Below are 18568 nucleotides of genomic sequence, written 5' to 3' on the forward strand. Positions count from 1 at the left end.
AAGATATTGTGCAAGGACTATGCACTTCAGGTCCTGTCATTCCTGGGAGTTTATGTGCTGACAAAGGTTAAATCGATGAAAAATAAACCATCAGGCCACTGAATCTAGAACAAAACAATGAAAGCACCTACAAATTAGAGCAGGAAAGAATTTGGACAGAAACAGCAATGTTAATTGCGGTCAGCTTGGCTAAAGCACCTCGATGTAATGACTTTTTTTTTTCCTTGTAAAAAGCAACCGATATTCTGAATTTGCTTTTAACTGAAATGGGTAAGAATCGTGTACAGGTTTGAAGCAATGAGATGGTTTCACTATGACTAATCTTCTAAAAAAACCAGGGACAATATTGTTCAAATAAACTAAAAGGGTATAGCAAACCTTCAGACAAAGTTGAAATGAATGTGTCAGAAACGTTCTCTTTGGCTCCAAGAAGCCAGGGAAATGGGGAAATTTGGAGTTTGGAACAGAAGTTGAATTATTAGCCCAAGGTAAGTGGTTAATGAGTGCTAAATATACATGTCAGTGAAAGATATACAAACTGAAAGTGGCACTTCTCTTCTCAGAGGTTAGGTAGGGCAGGAATAGCCATAAATGAAATCTATCAAGCTGCCCTTCGGGACAGATTAGTGACATAAAACCCACCAAACCGGAGTCGTGGTCCCATTGCTTTTCCTATTCCTGCCTCCCCTCCATCCCCCTGCACCCATGGCCATCAGGCCAGCCCTGCCCTACACCCACCCAGAGCTGAGACCCCCTTCTGACGGCTTCTCCGCTCCCCTTCTGTGTTTTAAGAGGGGTGAGGGATGGGTTGGAAACACACACCATCTCTCATCGAATATCCCAGCCGCCGTGATGCCAACTCCTTTGAACTGCGATTTACTTGCGGAGGAGGACGGGGGATTCCTCGGTCGCAGTGTTTAAACCAGAGCTGCCAACCAGCCTTTCGCTTCGGCTCGCTTTGCCCATTAGACTAAACAGGTTAGGGCTTGGCTGAAAGACATTGCCCGCGCCAGATGATTTATCATCGTCTACAGAGCCCAGGGAATACAGGTCCCCCCAGCACAAGCACAGCTCCCATTTGAAGCCCCGTGCAGGGTAAGGGGTAGAAGAGCCTCAGGCGTTGTTTATTTTGGATGTCATGCAATAGTAATAAATAAGGCCAAGAAGCAGCACGTGTTAGCACTGAGTCAGCTTTGGAAGCCAGCAAAATAGATGATCTCAGAGCCGGAGGGGACCTCACGGGGGGGCTCTGCTGGTTTCTCCGGGGCGGGACATCACGGCAGCCCCCCAGGACCCTGCCCACCGAAGCCGTGGACACAACCTCCGGGGACGTAAAACCCACAGTCACAAGTGCCTCGCAGGGAATGGGATCAAACACGGATCGGAGGGTGCTGGATTTTGGAACACTGATTTCTGCCTGTTGCTGTCTTGCATCTTTTCTGCCTTTGATTTTCAATGTCCTCTGATGGACATGGTGAAAAACGCTGCGCCTGTGAGCGATTCCCAAGCTAGACAGGATACCCTCACAGTTCAGGGAAGGGCTTTTCCCTTTGCCTTCCAGCCCTTGAGATGTTCCGTCCGAGGATGAGAGGCTATTTGTACTACCAACTCCTTTTAAACAGAAAGGGGTATGGGACCTAAAAAGGGAAAACCAATATTTACAAGCAGAACATTATGATAGTGGAAATTTTCTAGCAGCAATCATTTTCATGGGAAGTGCCTGGCTGCTTCCATTTCTACTTCAGGCTCATGCTGAAACATGGTATCTCAAATTCCCTGAGATTTTAAGATGATCAGGGCTAGCAAAGTGCAGATTATTAACCGTAGTAAGCAAGATGGGAAACAGATCTGCCTGAAAGGGGGTTTTCCAGCTCAGTTTTGAAACTGATTTTCGAGCTCTTTCAAAACTTGTGCAAACTTTCAAATAAAAGAATTGAAAAACAGAATGTTTTCCAACAACAAAAAAATACATCAAGCCATCAAATGAGAGGGACTAGGAGGCTGAGGGCTGGGAGAGGGTCGCACCAAGCATCGCTTGCCCACCTGCACGAGTACGCAGTGTGTCAAGCTTTGCCAGATCATCACGGAAACATTATCTTGCTGGAAGGGAAAGTCTCCAAAGAAATGCTTCCTCCCCAAAGCACAAAGCTGTCGCTGTTGGGAAATGGTATGGAAAAGCCTCCCCTGTGCATTAGAGGTTTAGGAAAGAGCGGGTGGAACCAAGGATTCTTTACCACCCAGACTGGGAGAGACCTTTGGCACTAGATGTCCCAGCTCTGGTAGTATGGATGGAAATAGGAGCAAGGAGTCAAAGCACAGCGATTTGACTTTCTCCTGCTTTATTTAAAGAGCAAGCATGTCTAGGAGCAGCCTAGGAAGGTTTCTTTTCTTTTTTTTTTTTTTTTTTAAAGATGTGGGTGAGGAGTAGTATTACTCCCCCTGGGTAACTTAACACAGAAGGGACGCACTGGAAAGAGGAGAAGAGCACATCTGGCAGGGGGAACCACAAAACGCCCATCCCTCCGCCCTGGCTGACTTCACTGCACAGTAAACCTCCCTCTCAGTAAACCTCCCTCTCTTTTTCAGAAAACCCTATTTACAAACCTGGTGTGGGATGTCACACGTAATTTATTATGTTTACACGAAGGAAGGGGAGTGGAAAGGGACCTGCCAGCGCATTACCATTGCAGCGAGCATCCATCCCTCACCGTCTACGCTACAACGCGTTGTCTTGCCCACGACCACGGGGCTGGGATGCCCCAGGCTGTGCATCCCTGACCACATATGGGGTCAGAGCTGGGGGCACGCAGAGCCCGGGCGGTGACGGGCGAGCCCACAGCAGCGACGGGGAGCCCAGCAGCATTGCCTTCCCGCGGCGTGGTTCGACATCACGCGGTGCCAGGTACGGAGCAAGAAATATGATCAAAACCCACCTCACGCTCCCACCACGTGTCCTCTTTTTTCCCCCATTAAATAGGATTTTGACATTATTATAGTTCTCTTACTACAGCGAGAGTCTTTAGCAGAGAAACCAGATGTGCTTAGAGTTTAAAAACAAACATGAGCTGAGAGCCTGAACTTTTAATTTATGGAAGGTTTTTTCCCAATTAAATTAGTCTGTATTTTCCTGCTCTCCCCTCCAGGCTGAGGACCCCCGGTGTCAGGCTCTGTGTAAACTGCGGCCGTAAGCTCAGCGAAGGGGGGCAGGCAGCCGTCCTAATAGCGCAGGGAAGTAAAGGGTGAGAGAAGGGAAATGTTACCCTGGTTTGGAGTTGGGGGGATTCGCAGGTGGGTAGGATTCAAGAACGAGCCTCAGGGTGCAAGTAGCTACTTGCCTCTCCTGTAAGCGCCCGGGCTCCCACGTCATCCCGAGGGGATGACACTGGGTGCTTTTCAAAGGCTGCAGGGTAGGGAGAGAGGTAATTCAGGGCCATCGGCTTGAGCTGACGGGGGCCTATGCAGGCTTCAGGTGCTGGAGGAGTGTGTCTGAAGCTGGCTGCGGTGAAACAGCATCCCTGCCTGCTTCCCTGCCTCTTCCCCAGAGCTTCAGCTGTTTGGGGACCGGTCTGTCCTCAAGGGACCACTGCAGCAGGAAGGGGCAGAGAGGCAGGGGATGCACCTCCCCACTCGGCCAGCAAAAGTGACTACAACACGGCTGCGTGCTCAGCCTGGTTGATGTTTCCTAGCAGAGGGAACAAGAGTTTACAACACGTCCGTCACAGGCTTTTTGGTCACTAAAGTAGGGGTTCCCCACGTTGGCTGAATTAAAGCATCCCGGCTGTGCTGCTATCACTCTGCCATGCTGAATAAGGCTCAAGGTCTGCAAAGATGCCTGGGCTGCAACACCGATCTGAGCCCAGCTCTCCTGAGGTCCACTGTGGTGGCTCCAATTCATCTTCTCGCTCTCTGTCCCTCTGCTCCGTGCCTCCCAGCCTGGGAAACCACTCCTCGGAGCAGCCCTGTGATCACCAGTGCCACCGACCAGCTTCCTCGCATCTCTCTGGGCTCACATCTCACTCAGTCTTGTCACACCCCATGTTGGGTCCTCTCCTTGGGAGCGCTCACCCAAACATGCACCCAGCCACCGTGTCCACTAAAGGACATTTTGTATGTAATGAACAGTAATGAACAGCTCCGCACTGAACCACTGATGGTGACCAGCCCTGGAACCTCTCCTCGCCTTGCAGACAATGTGGCTGCAGCAAGCAGAGCGAGGCACGCATGGGAACCGGTGGAGGCGAGGGCAGAAAGCATGCGGACCTTTCATCTTTGGAGAGGATGAATTTCCTCCTTAGCCTTAACTTGGCCCCTGAGCCGTTTTGGTGGAGACTGCCATCACAAACAATGTGCTCTGTTTTCCTGACCAGGATCCGAGTGAGAGTCAAAATCCCCTTCATTAGCAGGCTGAGTTTTCTCCTCCTTTTTTCAGGAAAGAAAAAAGAAAAGGAGCCCAAGGGCAGACCATGACAAACTGAGTCTCCTCCGTCTCTCTTCCAAATCCTCCAGAGATACTATTTCATCCTCATCATGATATAGAAATAATATTTATCTCAGCTGCAGCCAATATAGAGCATCTGTAGCGTGGCGCGCGTGTGCGTCTGTCACACATCTGGATGCCTGGGATAACGGCGATGAGTTCAAACATGGCCCTGTAACATGAGTCTAGAAGGAACTGCTGGCCATCACCCAAGGTAAATGGCCAGGACTGTCCATATGCGGAGGGAAGGCGGTGGTCACCCACTCATCTAACTACGCTCACGCCACGCTTGCCAAAGCAAACGGGCTGCTTTGACCCCGACTGAGATTCCCAGCACAAGCCTCTTCAAGCAAGCCACGGCGAATCTTGAATTATCCCAAAATACAAAGAAAGCCCCAAGAAACCATGCTTCACGCTGAACATCGGACAGTTGTAGCCTCATTTGTACCCCGTCCTTCCTGAAGATACTCATATTTTCTGTAGCAGATTTGAAAAGAACAAAATCCTTAAGATGAGAAACACTACACAACTCTGCAAACGTGGGGTTTTTTTCCAGGAAATGAGAGGTACTCGTTGGGTTGGGGGAAGAAATTACATACCGTAGTCTATCAATGCTGGTCAATACTGTTTTCATCAGAAAGTTTTCTACTGGGAAATGATGTTCTGTGTAGCTACCTTGCTTTTTGAGAGCGTTGTGTCAGTATTGCTTGATTTTATCAGAGTTTACGGGCTTGATTTTATCTGACTATTTTGGCTTTTTCATTTAAGTTTTGCATAAGCTTAGGTAATTCAAATTAACATAAAAAATGTAATTCGGACAATTTTTAATCAGTGAATGATTTTTTCCTCATTGAAAAAAAATCACTTTGTGGTCAAATTTGATAGTCCATTTTGACAGGAAAGCGAAACAAATTTTCCTTCAAATTCCTTTTCAAATTATGAAAATTTTCAGAGAAGACAACATCTGGTTCCCACATGTATCTGATTTTTACCATGATGAAACCTTCAGTATGGTGTTTCTTCACATCACACAAGATTAATTCAAATTGGCTTGGATGGGAACAGTCCATGAAGGCTAAGAGCTAGATGGGAGAAAAAGCAAAAAGGCAACCAACAGAGTATACTGTTGGCAGAGCTGGTGGATTCCACTGGGAGGTCAGTGTTAGGTCTGATATTTTTTTACATCTTTATTAATGACATGAAAATGCAACACGATATGCCGGTAAAACAAGGGGAAAAAGAGGAAAAAAAAAAAAGCTAGTGAAGCCGATAGCAAAAAAAAAAGTATTTCCATGAGGTTACTGGTTAGGCGACACCTGAAATAGCATGGTCCTTTCTGGGCACCCAACACTAATTTGGAGGGAGTTCATAGAAGAGCAACAGAGATGGCGGAGACGGAGGTGTTGAACTTGGCTCAAGGAAAGGTTGGAGAGAGTAATGGGCTATGAGCGCTTAAAGAAAATAAACACCCGGGAAGAAATCCTGACCTTGTTGAAGCTGATGTCAAGACTTCCATTGACTTCAGTGGAGCCAGGATTTCACACTACGGAGGACGAGGAATTATTTAGTGGTGGAGAAGGCTACATGCAGGAACCATGGGATGAAAACAGAGGAGGCAGACTGCAAGTTCAATATCAAGGGAAAACAAGGCAAGAGATTTCAGTTTTGTTTAAAGGCAGCAAAATCCAGAGTGCCAGCTAACTGATTCAGAAAGAGCCAACTGCAGTTTTGTAACCCTCTAATTAAAACAAGGTTAAATAAAACTAGTGTTACATATTCAGCTCTGACGAGAGAGGAAAATTGGATGCTAACAAAAGCGACGCTACACCCCCTGCAGCCAAACTCCCAACTGTAGCAAGAGACAGCACCTCCCCAGTTCAAGCACAGATGGGTTTATATGGGAAATGTAAATAAGATGTTACCATCTGGTTAATGCAACGCGCATCTAACCTAGATTTGACTACATGTCCCCAGATGTAAACATTTAAAAATACATTTTTTTTAAAATGCATTTTTTAAGGTTTTCATCCAGAATGCCCATGGAGGAAGAATTCCCACTGACATCAAAAGTGTTGAACAGAACCAAAAAATGTCCTCTCTGTCCTATAAATTATGAATTTATATTAAATCTCACCACTATCTGTGCCGAAATATAACCAGGCTCTACTGCCAGAATGTATAGTACACTGCTCAATATCTGATGGAATCTAGAGGCTATTGGAGAAGCTGGCTTCCGAAATGTATAGCATATGTAAAAAGTAAGGCATGAGGCAAGCTATTTTCAGAAAAAATGGTAACTTTTCTGGGAAAGTCTGCTTTGGAGATGGAATCTATTTATGCATTTGAGTTGAAATTGTCAACCAGTTGTTTGGTATAAAGGGAAACACATTCCTGGGGGAGTGGAAACACTGTTGGTTATTTTTTCAAAAGTCTTTTTTCTTCCCAAACTAACAAACTATTAAAATAGAACTCAAAAGGACTAACTAAGCCTAACGTCAAAGGAAAATGGTTTACTCCAGGTTGCACAGAAAGTTTTGAGTGACTCACTTAAAGGAAAGGTTTTTGTCTTTCTCCTTTTCTTGCAAAGAAACCCAGGAATTTCCAGTTTGGCTTGGCCACCTACCCAGGTGGTCCACTACATCCTTCTCTCCAGTGAATACTAACTTCAGCTCTGCCAACACCTCCTACAGTTCTCCCCACCAAGAGAGGGTTTTACTCATGATTATCATTAGAATAAATGACTGAGATGAACGATAGGAAACCATTTCAATCAAGGAAAATGGGCATAACTCATTTCAGCATAACCCTCTCAAGTCAGAGGAGAGACTCCAAGTGACTGCAGGGGGTTAGACTAAGTCTGAGGCAACCAAATAGAAATGAGAAAACACAGCCCCAAACCCCCACTCTTACCACACCAGCATACTAGCTGTTGGAGTCTGCTGCCAATTTTTATCTTCATAAAGGGGCTGAGTTAGCAGGAGGACTGCCAGGACGCAAAAGAAGGTAAGATAGCATCGCTCAAAGTCTCTGTGTGCCTGCAAAGAGGAAACACACTTCAGCAACAATATTAAGAACCTGCCAACTTCACATGAGATAAATAAGCAGAGTCACCCTCCTGGATGTGTGTTTTGGAAGTAGCTTTAGCAGGATATATATCAGCATTATCTGTTATAAAACTCTTCCCGTCTTACTCAAGCTTCGTATGACTGGGGTTTTTTAATTGTCTTTCCAACCACCGTGAGTGGCAAAGATGTGGAACAGCAGCTTGTCTCCTCTGTGTGTCTCATTGACCCCCACTGAAAATGAAGCAACAATAATTTGGCTGTCCAGGTGGAGAAAGCAAGAGGAAGGTAAGAGATTTCTCCTGAGGACCACACAGGAGGTTTTTAGCAGGGTGTGATTCGAATCCAGACCTTCCGATCCACCAACAAGGCCACTGCGATCTGTTTGCCTCCCTGGAGGTGTAAGGTTTATTACTGTGAGACTATGTTATCAGGCTAGGACAAAAATCAGATGCTTCCGAAGACGCTAGCAGAAAGGCACAAGGAATCAACACTGCATATTTATCATATTTGTAAAAATATCCTCCAGGTTTTTTTTTTCCTTTTTAAATAAACAATTTTAAAGCTAAGAATAGCACACTGGCATCATTCTACTGCTTTTAGCTATAAGCTCTTCATGTGTCCGAGAGGCACCAGTGAGGGTCTCGGGCCTCATGATCAAGTCCAACCTCATGCTTGGACTAGAGGACCTTTAAAGGTCCCTTCCAACCCAAACCATTCTATGATTCTAAGAGGTGGTCAAAGGTTGGACCCGGTCTCTCCAGGCAGACCTTGGAGAGCTCCCACGGCACTCTGATGCTGGAGCTGGCGTTTTCATTCTCTCCTTTCATTAAAAATCTCCATTTAGGCACCAGAACTTCGAGAGGAGATCTCTAAATAATCCAACAATACCATCCTTCGAGCTGGGCACACAGTTTGTTGAGAACAGTGGGAAAGAATCCAACAGTACAACAGTTGCCTTGAAGCATGGCTAGCAGCCAGCTGAAGTCCATCAAACATCAGGACCTGCATTTCTGGCTGGACCTTGAAGAACCACTGCAATGTCACCGGTTCTCCCTGGACCAGGTGAAACGCTACTGAGGGCTTGCTGCTTTTGATCGCTCGGGATATTTAAAGCTAAATAATGAGGGGGGGGGGGGGAACCCAAAACCTTACTCTTGCAACCCATGTGAGGTTGCTTTGGTCGTAGAGCAGGTGAAAACTTCTTTCAAGACCAAACTGCTCTTTGAGTAATTTTACATTTACAGAAAGTTTTTTATCTTTTGGTTTAAACTTTACAGTTGTCACACTTCTGTTTTTTTAAAGGAAGCTGAAAATGTTTACTGACATGAACCATACTTGCTTCGTGCCTTTTCAAGTACCAGAAATGTTCCATTGCAGGCATTCTTTGAAATGTTTTCCTTTTTCCTGCACACTCTTTAAGGTTATATCAAGTTTCCTCATTAGAAGTAAGAGGTGATTTCTTATCAGCTGCCTGGCATGGTGTAATGTTTGCATTACGTAGCGAGATGGATATTGCATTTTATTTGTCCTCAAAACTGTGAGAGCGGAGAGGAAGGACTGGGGCCAAGGGACTGGCATTATCACGGGGCAGTCTTCCTGCCTTGTTCACGGCCAAGGACACACATAGATGAGTTTCTTTTCCCTTCTGCAAAAGAAAGATTATTTTTTTTAGCTGCCATACTGAGTTACTCTGCCACACAGGAACCATGGCTGGAGTGGGTACCCTTCCCCAAACAATACAAAGAAATCAGCCCATTCTAATGAGGAGGATTGCATCCCTCTCTCTTTAACAGTTCCCAAGCTCATTTTCCTTTTCATCCCCATATGTCTCACCAAAACATTTCACCAGCCAGTGCCCCTTTTGCCTCTGAAGACAGCTCACTTGAGATGGGGGAACCTGGCTGGCTGCGCTGAGTGTGGTGGACTGGTTCAACCCCTCAGCTTACCTTCTCACCAAGCTCCACCAGGACCACAGATCTTTGTGGTCCTCCACAAGGTCATCCTCTAGAGCTGTTTTTTGCAGGGAGGTGGTGGGGGAGGAGACGACCTGAAGCATTTTCTGGTTTCTTTCCTATTCCTCCAGCAAATGATCTCCAGGCTCCGTCTGGCAGGGCATGAGCAGAAAGTCCTCGTGAAGCAACTCAGACAACACCAGAGCAAGTATGGAAAGAAAGCCTGGAGCTGTGTTTGGAAGAGGAGAGGCACAGAAAATGTACGTGAAAACAGCAAAATTGGGAGGGCAGAGGAAGGAGCCCTGCCCTCCTGACTGCTGAAGCTCCGTGCGTTGGCAAAGACTACAGACACCCGTGCCCAGAGGGAGAGGACATGGGCAACCACCTCCAGCTGGGGAGGGAAGGGAGGGTTTGTGGAGCACTTCCCAGTGAAGGGGGATGAAAGGAGACCTGCTCTTTTGGCCTGGTGGCCAGTCATGGCATGCCTGGTCCCCTGATGTGCTCACAGGGAGCGATGACAGTTTTCAGTGGTACGGGTTGGGTTTGAAATAGCCTCTTGTGGGGCTGCGAGTCAAGACTACGGGGCCTGCTGCTAAATCTATGGGACTAATATCTCAGGTGCAGGCAAGCTGGAGCGGAAACTGTGAATCTGAAAAAACAATTAGGAGGGGAAATGGGCTGCTCTTTCCTTAATTAGGGGGAGTGTGAGAATCATTAGCTCCCCTCTCCCATGAAAGCAAGGTTTACTAATGCAGGTGCTCGCCAACTCCTCTCCCTGCTCCAGTCTGGAGCTGGATATGACCTGGCAGAGCTGGTGTGCATGGAAAAGAGGGAGTTTTGCTGCATTTTCAGAGTGGCCCACCATGTTGCACAGAGCCTTGCCTAAAGATCCATGCTGGGAAGCACTGGTGGGTTGGGCACGTCGGGGCGAGCGGTCCACCAAGTGCCCAGGGCACGTTGGACAGAGCTGGGGGAGGCTGGTCACTCAGGCACCCACCACCACCCGGCATCACACAGCCATGTTGTGTGGCAATGGTGAAAGCTGTAGTTACTACGGACAACGGCTGAACCCTGTTCCTGGAAATGCAGTGCAACATAAGGATCCTCGGTAGCAACACTCGAGGTCCACATGGTGACCATGCATTGCCTCAATTTCCTGGAGGAGTTCAAACCAGACCCCAGGTGTTATTTTAGTACAGTTTCTTGTGCATAAATATTTATAAAATGCTTGCTTCGAGTACCCATTAAAAAAAAAAAAATTAAATAACCCTCCAAATCCCACTACCACTTATTGCATCTTTAGCAAAATATTTTCCTAACCTTTCCTATCTTCGACCCTGGGGCTTTCGCTAGCTGAGCAAACCTCTCTCCTCCCCATACCCCAGCTTGCCTGTTCTCCTGCAGGGCAGCAGACTGCTTGCTTGGTGGTTAATGAAGTTACATAGGACTGTAGGAATGTCAGGATTCGGCGGCAAAAGGAGGTGGAGGGAAGAAAAGAAACTTCAAATTTGTAGTCCTATCATAAGCACTTGGTTTTCATCCACAGGGTCAATGGGAGAAGGAAAAAGTTCATAGATGGTTTACTGACATGCAGCATATTTGACTTGCAAGGCTTGGGGCCTTGGGCAGGACTGAAGGTCTGCTCTGGGTGTCCTGGGTATGGGAGACCTCCGTTTTCTCTAACTCTGCCAGTTATCAGCCAGCTCTGCGTTGGGAATGGGCTGGACATCATAACAGAAATGCCACAGGGTGATTTCTTTTTTTCCTTCGGTCTGGGCTAGCTACACAGGTGTCCCAACATGGGAGCAGTGCCACACCAACCCCAGAAGCCCACAGACTTCAGCCCTGAGGGCAGCAGAGAAAGCTTCCGAAAAGCTCAAGCTCAATGATGAAGGTCCCATCTCTTGCTGTACGTCTGGAGAGTGCCGCAGGGAGGAGAGACCTTTTGGGAGGCTCTCGGGATGTGGAAATGGGGTTACTTATGTGATGCCCAGAGGTGGACAAAGCTTCCCTTGGGGACCAGGGAAGGATCTCTTCCCTGTTTCTTCTGGCTGGTTACCATCCCTGGCCTGGGACTCGGGTTCTTCCAAACTGACCACCCTCCCAGCTCATCCAGGGCAGCAGGGCTACAGCCTGTGGCCAGCGAGACTCGACACCTAAAACTGAATCAGCCCATTTTTTAAGTCCTCTTATTACTTGGGATAATACAACTCATTTTACATCCATAGCGTTTGCCCCCTTTTGTTCCTAAAATCGTCTGGTTAGCGAATCCCAAGATAGAGCTGTCAGTCTGCCCCCGGCCATCTCTGCTGCTGCACATGAATGGGGACAGACTCATTTTGAAGTGTTCCTGGGGTAAGGGTGACCTACTTTCATGGCTGCGGTACAGTTCATTACGAATTCCTAATGATCTCATTGTTCCATTAAATGAAGGTTGCCACCTGTCCCGAAGACTTTAGATCAAGCTGGGATTAACATATCTGCTGACCTATTTCTCCCTTTTGTAGGACACAGCCCCATGTTCAATAGGGGTTTTTTTCCGACCATCCAGGGTTGAACCTTAGCAGCGATGTGGTGCTGGGTCCCATTAGCAGGCGGTGCTGAGCTGGGGCTCCTGCTGCTGCTGGGCACTGCTGAAAATCCTGCCCAGCCCATGCGGACACCAGATTCTACCTGCCTAGATCCCATCAGAAAAAAGGTCAAACCCTATGAATAATTTGCTATGGAAAAAAAAGGAAAAAAAAAAAGGAGAAGGGAATTGCCGAGGTTGCATTTAGGGCAAATGAAATTTTTCCAGTTTAAGAGAGTCTATAAGAGCCTCTATTAAGGACCTGGAGGCTGCCTGCGGTTTTGCTCTGGGCAGTCATCCCTACTGCAATATTATGGTAACAAAAAAGCCCGGGTTAGCACCCAGCAGCCGTGCTGGCTTGCGGACCCTCCCAGGGACGCTTGTTCGGCGGGCTGTCCCGGTGGGTGCAGGCAGCCCCCCCATTCCCTACGTGCCCCCCCAAGGACAGAGCCCGAGAGTGCTGGAGGCGGCAGGTTGGAAGCACAAGAAGTGCAGGACGAGGAATAAAACAAATAAAGAAAGAAAGAGAGAGGAATAAATTCCCATGGACAGGCTCAGTGAGCGCGTTGCAGCCAAATGACCTCAAGTGCCCCGCTTTCTTCTCTCGCTCGAGGAAGGCAGCAGTACAGCTGTATTTCTCATAAATAGGAACACCCTAGCTTGATGTTTCTTAAAGCTGTCTAGACAGTAGAGCAAGACCTTATTTCAAGTCACATAATCACTTTCCCATTTTTCTTTGCAGCAGAGGACGTTTTCCAAGATTAGATAGAAGCTGGTGGAGCAACATGTTATTAACCTTGGGTGTGCCTCCCTGCTTTAGGCTCTCCTTGTCCAAGCTGGAGGTGCCTTTCTGTCTGATCACGTCTCCCCTTTATTCATGCCTTCCCTCTTGACAGGAAAGCTGCTTCTTTCACTAGCTCGCAAAAGCGAGATAAAATTACACACGGGCTGCAGACAACTGGGAGCACAGAGGGTGCTGCGGTAAAATGCCGTCTCCCTTCAGCAGAAGGCAAATATTTTGTGCTTCTCAACATGGCACTGATGCCTCCACCTGAAAATAGCAGTAGAGGAAAAAAAAATAAAAAGCTTTGTGCTGACCTGCACTAGGCCAGCGTGCCCCACGCTGTTGGAAGGAGATGGTCAAAGCAGCTAAATGTGAGAGACGGTGGAAAAAAAGCACTGCCAGGGAAGGATGCTCCCAGCAGAGACGCATCCCTCCGGCACACCTTGCATCGTGCAGCCTGCGCCTTCCAGGGCTGACCGTCCCTGGACACTTTTCTGTGCATTTCTCAATCCTTTTGCTTTTCTCTGGTAAGACTGCAGACCATTCCCACGGAGCAGAGAAGGCAAATAAAATACCCATGTGCCGTTTGACTGCAGCACGTGGCCTGGTCCAGCAGCAACGGCTCGTCCCCATTGCCTGGGGATAAGGAGCCATGGTGGAGATGATGCACCGGGCACTTTTGCTGCAGAAGATGTTCCTCTAGGGCCGAGGACGAGGCTTTCTGAGTGCGAATGGCATGATACAGGCACCCGACTGGCATCCTGTACCCGACAGGCACCATTTTTTTCAGCGGTGACGGGCAGCGATCTGTGCTCAGGTTATCCAGGGGAAGCAGAGTCCAGCTCGGCTTGTTACACTGAATTAAGTCTGCAAAAGCTGAAGACAAATAGACCATCACAAACGAGATTATTTCAGTTTAGAGAGCTGGGATAAGAGGTTTGCTGCCCTGCCGGAGAAGCACCGGGTCGGTAGGTTAGAAGGTGTTTTTGGGGGAGGCGGGTAGGTGTTTGTAGCCGAGGCAAAGGGAGTGCTGCTTGCCTGGTGTTACAAGAGTGATGCTGACCCTCTCCCTGAGCACTGCGTACGTAGGGTTACCCATCAGGAGTAAAACATGCGACTGGAAGAAGAGAACTGTCCTCCTCCCCAGCTCTCTACAGGATTGCCACGTCTCCCCGTGGCTGTTAAAGTGATTAGCCATGCACAATAGCAAGCCCGGGCAGGGATCTCTCTTTTTTTGCTTGCTTAACATTTTGCTTTAGAGCGTGCAGAACCTGACTTTGGGAATAATTTCAGCTCGAGAGTATCCGGTATTTCTCTGCTCCCTAAAGTAAGCAGTTAAAATCATCCAGGGGAGCTGCCTTTCTTAAAGAAATTCTCTACTGCTATGCAGAAAGTGAATACACGAGCTGCCTGATATTAATGCTTTACTTCACAATTTACATATCAAGTGCTTTAATGAATTGTTTTCAGTATCATTGTCCCTACCATGAATAAACTTAAAAGTAATGGATTTGTAATTAATTAAAGTTTAATTACAATAGTTTGTCATTTTATTATTTGCAATTATTACCATAAAGGCAATAAAAATTGCAGGATGTCACAACTGAATGCAAATCCCTAATCAGAAGCGACCAACTCGCGCCATAACCTTGAACAAGGGTGATTTTATTAATGCACCAACTCTGGGGCCCGAGCCGCTGCCTTGCAGGTGGCAGCTGCGGTCTCCTCAGCCCTGGCCGGGGCCGCATGGTGCTTTGGGCCATCGTGGTGGGATCCTCTTGCCCCTGCCCTTGGGCAGCCCTGGCTGTTCCTCCCCTTTGAATCTCTTTTTCCTCAAGCTAGGCAGTCAACCACGGACTAAAGAAGCCTTCACCCACCTCCTGTACGTTCCCCTTGAACACATGGATTTATTAAAGCAGTTATCCACTGTAATTCTTATTAGCTATAGTTTCTTCCAGGTCCTTTGGATGAGTTCTTCATTTCTATCAAGTTTAAAACTCTGCATTAATCCTAATTTCTGCATCATATTCTTCTAACATTTCATTTTCAAACGTTTTTTTTTAGTATTATGAAAGGTCATTCCTTAACCACCCCAGTATGACACCTCTAACTTGGTGACCCTTGCGGCAGAAGTTCCTTTGCTCTGAAGAAAGAGGGATAAAATAAAAAGGGTTAAATTATATCTGTGTTCGCTGCTGCTGTCCCCATGACTATTTCCAGGACTCGCAATACCCATGTTCACATGCAGTTAATTCTTCCCACTTGAGGGAACAAGATATGTGTTTTCTCATCCCTGCATCTTGATAGGCTCCAATCGTACCCAGGGCTCCCTGGCATATTTCCTTTGGCTTGCCCTGATATCTTAAAAAAACATGTTTTTTATCCACTGGCCAGTCTCAAGACATCTTCAAAAGGCATGAGAACTGCACCCAGAGCAGCAATTAGGCTGTAATTAAGCAGCAACTTTCCCAGTGAATGCCCTCAAGGGGCTATATTCGGATGCAGGAGAGGGTCTCCAGGTTAGCTTGTCCCATCCTGCTAAATTTATCCCTTCTCACCATCCTTTGCCAATCTTTTCCACGGCCCAAGCCCTCAATCGGGTTTGTTCTTTGAAGTCCATTAATTGGTTGGGAAGGAGTAATTCCATTTTTAGCTTCATTTCCTAGGGAAAGCGTATGTGCCTTTGCCTGTCCTCCCTTAATCATTACTGAATGTATTGGCCAACATCATGCAAAACCCGACAGAAGGAGAGAGGTCTTGTTGCCACTCTGCCAACGAGTTACACAAAACCAGGCAGCTGGGGAGAGGCAAGAGAAACCCATTTGATGTCCCCAAATCAGTGGGTGAGTTTCACCAGGCTTGAGAAACCCAACGCATGTACGGACCCCAGGCAGACCGCATGCCTCCAAGCCCTCATATTTCAAATGCAAAACGTTTCTGCTGCTTCTGGTTGGGAACTCAGCCACCACTTCATAAATCAACACCCCTGCTATCGCCTTTGCTCTGCCAGCAGACGGTTTGATGTGAAACAATACAGTCCTGGAGGCGTCAGCTTCCTTGGGTTATCTTAGTGGAAGGCTAACATCACAGACCCGCTTCATCCGCTGGGACGGTGGGATTTTCAACCTCCTCGCCTCCAAGTGAAATTTCCTTACATGACACCTGGAGAGGTCTAAACAGCCTCTATTTTTAAGCTGCGATACAACAGCATTTTCAAAAAGCTTAAGATCTCTTATATCTTAGCACCTCCACCTTAGAGAGGTTTGCAGATATATGTTCAGCTTCAGGCATGCAATCTTTCAATTGCCTTAGCATGAGCTGAGACTTAAACGTGTATGTAAAACCTGCAGGATCAGGGGCTAAAGTTAGGTGAAAGGTAGAAAACAAACCCACCATAGTCCTGGGGTATTTGCATTTCTCGTAAACATGCTTGCAAAACCACTTAGCAAATGAATGTTAATTGTTCTGCAGAAATCCCACCTTGTTCAAAGGAGAAGGGGAAAAAAAAAAGCCCTAGGTACATGTTGCCAATTTTTCCTTTGATGCCCCAAATAAATTCAGGTGATCTCAGCCCGCATTGATCAGCAGAGACCGACTAAGAAAATAAAAAGGAAATTACTTCATCTTCAGCGCCTATTAACTGATGTTAAGCGATAAAAAAAAAACAACCTCCATTCAACAGTAAAAATCCATGTGACGAGCCCACAAATGCCAGAATAAGGTGGGTATGACTGGAGCTGTCAAAGGCATGTAACTGCAAATCTTTAAACCAATTTAAGTGCCTTCAGTTGGGTTTGCGAGACAATTATGCCCCGAACAAACATTTACATGAAAAAGGCTGCGGGCCTCCGCTTTTGTTGCTTTTCCAGCCCAAGGCTGGCGAAGCCGGGAGTATTTTACACATGCTGCAGCTGCTGGGGTAGCAGAAATAGATAAAACTTGACAAATTAACACAGCATACACCAAACAAAGAAAAAGACCTTTGAACTTCAGCCTTGCGGCTGCAAGAACGCTAAGCCCAAGCTTAACTCATAGCGATGCTCTGGCTTTTAGACTTGCCCCCACCTTTGCATCTGGTCTTGGCAAGGGGAAATGCAGCAGCGGTGCTGGCTGAGAGGCCAGGAGCAGGGATGGATTTGAGTGTGATCCTTACCCGGGGCCAAAAGCAGAACAAGCCTCAAAAACTAAGCGCATCTCTTGGGATTCGGGGATTATCGAGATGATTCAGAAATCCCCACTCCAGAAACGCCTTAACTCCAGCACTTTTGCAGTTGTTTCAGGCATGTTTCTGCAGAGCAAAGTAATTATGCTGTATAAAACCAAACTGAAATGATGATCGTAAGCCAACGCGTACGCAAGAACAAGGAGTCACTTTGGAGAGAGTTCAGGCATTCACTGCTGAACTTGGTTTGACCTACCGACTGCATGGACCGGTGACTCCCAGAGCAGCCCAGGCTGAGGACGAGCATCCCTCCGGCTCTTCTTTTCTCTCCTTGAGCCTTCCTACAAGCTCTCCTCAATTTTTTAAAGCCTTCCTTGGTGAAGGTGGCTTCTGCCTATCTTTTGCCTTGCCAGCAGCCCCATGTCAGATGTTCTTAAGGTGGGAGGGAAACCTCTTCCTCCCTCATTTTTCCAGGGCTTTCTGAGTCTGTAATATATTAGTTAATCCATTGTTCAAGCCACAACCTTGGCTCTTGTTGTGGAACAAACAGGAACTGGGGTGGCTTGACAGCTCTGCTGCTTTCTTCTCTCCAGATTTAGACTTTCATAAATGACCCTGTCAAAGCTACGCCTCGCAATGCCACAATGCTAATTGTTCGCGGTATGGATTGATGATACCCTATTAAAGCCACTTGGCAGGGATAACGTTTGGCTTTTTGTGTTCAGATGAACAGCAGCGTGGATGCTTCAGCAGAAAGAGCATCACTTGGCCTGCCTCCATATCGGGCCACCAGCGCTTCCGCAAGCCAGTGTCTCTGTGGTTGAGTGCATAGCATCATCTCAGGGCATCCTGGAAAATGGAAACCGTTCTTCCTGAGATAAACCCTCTCTTTCAAACCTTCTTCTTTATATGGAAATACTCATTAAGTTCCTTAAAATACGAACAAACAGGAAATTCTTTATACGCCACTAAAATAGAGTCAAAATCCTCACTAGATTGACACAAAGGTAAACAAAACATGGACTATGTAAAAAAAAAAGAAAATTACTGCAGAACTCACCAAATAACTCAATTTTTTTTAAAGTAAAATAGATTCATCTTCATTGCTCCAATGAAAGCTTTGCCAAAGTTTGTGGCAGTTCTCATTTTCAAGAAAGGGACCCATATGACAATCCCTTCTTATTTTTTTAAAAAGCAAGTTTTGTGACCACTCCCTTTCTGTAACATCTTTGGCTCATCACCTATGCCATGCAGTTTCCAGACAGGAAAAGCCAAAAAGAGGAGCCGTAGGCATGTAACCCTCTCCTGGCGATTCCTGCCCTGGGAAGGTGCGACCAGGAGGGACTGCACAATGGCTCATGAGCAGATGGAGGAGAAGGACCGGCCGCAGAGCCGGGAAGGGTCTGGGGAGCGTCTAACTCCACATGTCCCACTGCGTCTCTCAGCACTAAAAGCTTCCAATGCATGGTGGTCACGCTGTGAGGTCTGGACAGGTTCATGCAACAAGAACTCCACTGAGAGTTAGTAAATACAGCGCAACTACCAGACCCAGAGCAGAT

At 47.0% G+C, this 18568-nt stretch overlaps 1 long non-coding RNA gene across 1 annotated transcript in view; it reads right to left on the reverse strand.

Moving 5' to 3' along the window:
- Positions 1-936: 936 nt before the first annotated feature.
- LOC140657745 (uncharacterized) overlaps positions 937-18568 on the reverse strand; it is a 98587-nt gene continuing 80955 nt past the window's right edge. The window contains exons 15-16 of the long non-coding RNA XR_012044468.1: positions 9489-9723; positions 937-7512 (exon numbers count right to left, since the gene is read on the reverse strand). This is a non-coding gene — a long non-coding RNA (uncharacterized lncRNA). The remainder of the gene's footprint in view (positions 7513-9488; positions 9724-18568) is intronic.

This window comes from Ciconia boyciana, chromosome 10 (assembly GCF_034638445.1).
Source record: "Ciconia boyciana chromosome 10, ASM3463844v1, whole genome shotgun sequence".
Taxonomy (NCBI): Eukaryota; Metazoa; Chordata; class Aves; order Ciconiiformes; family Ciconiidae; genus Ciconia; species Ciconia boyciana.